Source organism: Mus pahari, chromosome 10 (genome assembly GCF_900095145.1).
Source record: "Mus pahari chromosome 10, PAHARI_EIJ_v1.1, whole genome shotgun sequence".
Classification (NCBI taxonomy): Eukaryota; Metazoa; Chordata; class Mammalia; order Rodentia; family Muridae; genus Mus; species Mus pahari.
In genome coordinates, this window is record NC_034599.1 from 57,737,480 (window position 1) to 57,743,280 (window position 5,801).

Here is a 5,801-nt window from a genome sequence, read left to right on the forward strand (position 1 = left end):
CTAAGTGGATAACATACCCTGGAATTTGAGTTGTGTGTGTGTGTGTGTGTGTGTGTGTGTGTGTGTGTGTGTGTGTGAAGGGTGTTGAATCCTCTAGAGCTGGCTGAATCCTCTAGAGCTGGCTTCATCTGGGACCTCTGAGTGAACGCACACACACACATACGATAAGTTTCAAAAACAATACCTTATTTTATACGTCCGTATAGGAAAATAGAACACGACTAGAGTTCGTGCTATTTTAGATACGTTTCCATTTTCAGAAGCCTTTCCTAACCAGGATTTACTTTACCCAACACACTAAACTGCCACATAGCGGTGAAAGAGAGAAACTACAGGCTCCTTTTAAAAGCTGATAATTATTTGATGTATGTAAAGAATAAACCCAGCATCAAATAAACACTTGGAGACGGAGTGGTAGCTTGCCGCCTTTCTTCCAGCACTCCTGAAACAAAGCGGGGGAAATCTCTGCGGATCCTATGCCAGCCTGGGCTACACAGCAAGCACTAAGTCAGCCAGAGGTAACATGGTGTGACCGAGCCTCAAAAAAAAAAAAAAAAAAAAAAACCAACGCTCAGAGACCCAACTTAAGGACTTGTATATGACCTGTCGCTGTATCGCTGTATCTTCCTTTCCTGTCCTACAGTATCTCTAAAGGTAACAGAGACAACAGAAAGCCACTCCCTCCTCCGAGATGCTTTTCAGGGTGGTCCCCTGTGGAACGTGATCTGAGTCACGTTCCCAATCAGTTTGCCCATTATCAATCACAGAGCAGATACTGAAAAGTGAGTTTTGGAGTTAAAAGGCCAAAAAAAGGAGAAAAAAAATAAAGGTCTTTCAGTACTGAGTACAGAGGATATGGGGTTTACACAGTCTTCAGGAAGGTTGCGGGCACAAGGCAGCTCCAGTGTGTGACACCCAAGTGTGAGTCTCAGGGCCGGCCCTGAAACCATGGCAACACGATTAAGCGCTTCCAAGCGACTCCACGCCTGAGCTCGGGCTGCAGCGCCCCCGCAGGCAGTCGTCAGAAGCACACCGGGAAGCGGCAGGCGCAGGGAAGCTGCAGGGAACGCCCTTCGGCCTCTGCAAGCGCCTGCAGCACCTCTGCGAAAGCTGTCCTCTCCCACTCACATGACGGAGAACTTCCCTGTGATGTCCCTGGGACTGATCGCTCACGCGGCCAAGAATTCTGGGAAATGTAGTTCCTGGCTTCTCAGTGCTGAGACTTAGGAATGGGAACTACAGTCCTTTTCCCTACTTGGTCACTGCCACTGCAGGAACTGGCGTGAATATTGCCTATTCCTTGTCTCTCCTGTCTCAGCTCCTTGATTTTATTTATTTATTTTATTTTAGCAGTGTTAATGTTCTCTGAGACAGGGTTCCTCTGTGTAGCCCTGGCTGTCCTGGAACTCACTCAGAAATTGCCTGCCTTTGCCTCCCAAGTGCTGGGATTAAAGGCATGTGCCACCATTGCCCGATGGTAATGTACTTTTGTTCATGTATTCTTGGGACAGGGGCTTGAAAGAACCTCGTTCCGGGGAGACCCTCGCTCAAGTCCGGGGATGAGACGACGCCCCAATAACTTGAGAGAAACCATTCTTGATGCAATATGCATTTAATCGGGAAATCAGCATGCTGAGGTCGAGCTCACAGGAGATCGACCCCTGCAGTTGCAGTTAGGGTTTTTTTTTAATTACTTTTTTTTTTTTAAAGATTTATTTATTTATTATATGTAAGTACACTGTAGCTGACTTTAGACACTCCAGAAGAGGGAGTCAGATCTTGTTATGGATGATTATGAGCCACCATGTGGTTGCTGGGATTTGAACTCCGGACTTTCGGAAGAGCAGTCGGGTGCTCTTACCCGCTGAGCCATCTCACCAGCCCTTAGGGTTTTTTTTAAAGGGAAAAAAAACACAAAGAAAGGGGAAACTGAGTAAACATCATAAAAGTGGGGATGATCTATTGCAGCTCATCTCTTATGGGGAAGGGTTACAGGCTTATCTTTGGCAAACATTCTTAGTCTCTTACACAATGAATCAGGTGCCAGGGTGGGTTAAGATGAGCCAGTTTCAGTGGTCTTCTGTTTCTCAGGCTGAAAGCGAAAGAACGAAGAACTCCAAGCTTGGCTTTTAAGAAAACACATTGAAAGCTGTGCGTGGTGGCTCACGCCTTTAATCCCAGCACTCAGGAGGCAGAGGCAGGCGGATTTCTGAGTTCAAGGCCAGCCTGGTCTACAAAGTTAGTTCCAGGTCAGCCAGGGCTAAATCTTTAAAAAAAAATTAATAAGGGACCTGTGCGTGGTGGCTCACGCCTTTAATCCCAGCACTCAGGAGGCAGAGGCAGGCGGATTTCTGAGTTCAAGGCCAGCCTGGTCTACAAAGTTAGTTCCAGGTCAGCCAGGGCTACACAGAGAAACCCTGTCTCAAAAAACCAAAACCAAACAAACAAAAAAAAAAAGAAAAAGATAAAAAGAAAACACATTGAGTTGGGGGGTCTTACAGGGCTCATACTGTAACTCAGGCTGGCCTCCAACTCAGTCCCTCCTCAGCACACACAGTGAGGCCAGGCTGATTCCATGACAGGCTTCAAATTGGCTGTTAAGGAGACCAAGCCTGGGCGAGTGGTGGCGCACGCCTTTAATCCTAGCACTTGGGAGGCAGAGGCAGGCAGATTTCTGAGTTTGAGGCCAGCCTGGTCTACAGAGTGAGGTCCAGGAACAGAGAAACCCTGTCTCAACCCCATCCCCACCCCCACCCCAAAAGAAAGGAGACTAGGTCTGAATCTGTTTCCAAGAACTGGGCAATTCCAGGCCTTAGAAGCCGCCCCACCACCCTGCCACCAGGCCTGAGGCAAGGGCAATGAGTCAGCACAGTTTCCAAACCTCCCCCCAGCAAGTTTCCAGCCCCCACACCCGGTAATGGAATGTCCGTAGAGATGGACCCAACAGATTAACAGAGAGGTCACCTCATGTGCCTTAAATCAGGCCTGCAAGCTCAGTTGGGGGTCTCTCTATCTTAGTAATGGGGAGACCCCAGCATGTTGAACTCCTGCAGAATAAAACACACTGCATTTATATACTATTTTTGAGTCCCAGGTTTGAGTCTTTGGCGAATCATGGATCCTTACCACAGCAAGGTAAAAAAACCCTATTGTCCAGTGGTTACCAGAAATAATCGTAGTTCTTCACAATCCTAGGACAATGGTTTTCTTTTACTGTGCTGAGGATCACACCCAGAGCCTTGCACCAAAACCACACTCCCCACTCCTCCTCTAGTTAACTCGTGTTGTTTCTGTGTGTTCTGTGTGTGTACACTCGCGGGTCTGGGCTGCTGCATGTGACTATAGAGGCCAGAGGTCAACACTAGGTATTTCCCTCTATCACAGCCCCAGGAGAGCTTATTCATGTGAATGGAGGCTGGCTGCCAAGCCCTGGAGATCCTCCTGTCTTTGGCCCCCATCGCACCCCACCCCACCCCCACAGTGTTGGAATAACTGTGTGCCACCGTGCTCCTGTGTGCCACCGTGTTCCTGGCTTGGGTTTGTTTTAACCTGGATCAGAGGTGTCAAACTGAGATCCTCATTCTTGTATGACAAGCACGTTACTGACTGAGCCAAATCGGCAGTCCAAACTGGCATAGTGGTACACAGCAGTGTTCCAAGTATTTGGGGGTCCGAGGCAGGAGGATGGTGAGCTCACAGTCACCTGGGTTACACAACTAAATTTTCTCTCAGAAAGAAAGAGGGAAGGAAGGAAGGTAGGAAGGAAGGAAGGAAGGAAGGAAGGAAGGAAGGAAGGAAGGAAGGAAGGAAGAAAGAGAGAGAGAGAGAGAGAGAGAGAGAGAGAAAGAGAGAAAGAAAGAAAGAAAGAAAGAAAGAAAGAAAGAAAGAAAGAAAGAAAGAAAGAAAGAAAGAAAGAAAGAAAGAAAGAAAGAAAGAAAGAGAGAAAGAGAGAGAGGAGGGAGGGAAGGAAGTTTATGAGAGAGAGAAAATAGTTCAAATATGTGGCTACACCAGAGAGGTCTTTGGGTTTTCAATGGAAGCTACAGATTTCAGAAAATAGACTGCAACTTAACCCAATTGTCTGGATCCAGAAACTCTGTAAAACTCGAAAAGCTTTAAGCTCTGATGTGATGCCACTAATGGAAAATTCAACCCTGCCCTCACGGACAGGTGTCCTATCAAAATTCAGGTGCGCCAGCATACCATGCACAATTACCTTCAGCTTATGAAAATAAGTGTGGCTGGGCGTGGTGGCACATGCCTTTAATCCCAGCACTTGGGAGGCAAAGGCAGGCAGATTTCTGAGTTCGAGGCCAGCCTGGTCTACAGAGTGAGTTCCAGAACAGCCAGGGCTACACACAGAAATCCTGTCTCAAAAAAACAAAAACAAAAACAAAAAAGGCCGGATGTGGTAGTGCACGCCTTTAATCCCAGCACTTGGGAGGCAGAGGCAGGTAAATTTCTGAGTTCGAGGCCAGCCTGGTCCAGGACAGCCAAGGCTATACAGAGAAACCCTGTCTGGAAAAACCAAAAGAAAAAAAAAAAAAGAAGAAGAAGAAGAAAAAGAAAATAAGTGTGAAACACAACTGAATTTTGTGTTCCAACTTGAATCCCATCTTCAAAATATCCCATTACATACATGCAAACAGTTTTTTTAAAAAGATTTATATATACATATATGGCATAGTAAGTTCCACAGCCCAGGTGCGGTGACAGGACCATTATTTTGAAGCCAAGCATGGTGGCAAAAGCCTTTAACCCAGCACTTGTGAGATCGAGCTGGCGGATGCCAGAACTCACAGCTGGGTAGCTGCACAGTGAGTTAGCTCCAGGCCACTCTAACCTAGACTCAAAATCTCAGAAAATCCCACTTCAGTTCTCATCAAGAGGACAGAGCCATTAGAGCTCTCTCCCAACACTTTGAAAAAGCATGCAAAACATTTCTAATTAAATATTCACTGCTAACTTCTGTTCACCCACTACATTTAAATCGTATTAAAGATATATAATAGGTAGGGTATGGATCAGTGGTAGAACCCGTAGTTAGCATTCATAAGGCCCTGGGTTCCATCCCTAGTACACACACACACATGCACAGACACATGCACAGAGACACAAACACACACACACAAGCACATACACACAGACACACATACAGAAACACACACACAGAAACACTATGCACATATACACACAGAGACACACACACAGAGACACATGTACGCACATGTACATACAGACACATACATACGCATATATGGGGGCCTGGAGCAGGATTTGTGGGGCTGCTTTTAAAATGCTGTCAAAAGAGCTGGGAAATAGCTCAGTGGTTGAGAATCCTTGTCACTCTTGCAGACGACCTGCATTGAGTTTCTAGCACCCACATGGTGGCTCACAACTGTTCTAAGCTCTCGTTCCAGGGGATTTCATGCCCTCTTCTGGATTCTATGGGCATTATATACACATGTAGGCAAAATAATTCATATAGAATGTTTAAAAACTTAAAATAAAAATACTACCATGCCGGGCAGTGGTGGCGCACACCTTTAATCCCAGCACTTAGGAGGCAGAGGCAGGCAGATTTCTGAGTTCGAGGCCAGCCTGGTCTACAGAGTGGGTTCCAGGACAGCCAGGGCTATACAGAGAGACCCTGTCTAGGAAAACAAAACAAACACACAAACAAAAAAAAATACTACCATAGCTACATGCCTTTAATCCCATTGCATAGAAGGCAGAGGCAGGTGGATCTCAGTAAATTTCAGGATCAATATAGAGAGTTCCAGGCCAGCCAGTGTTACACA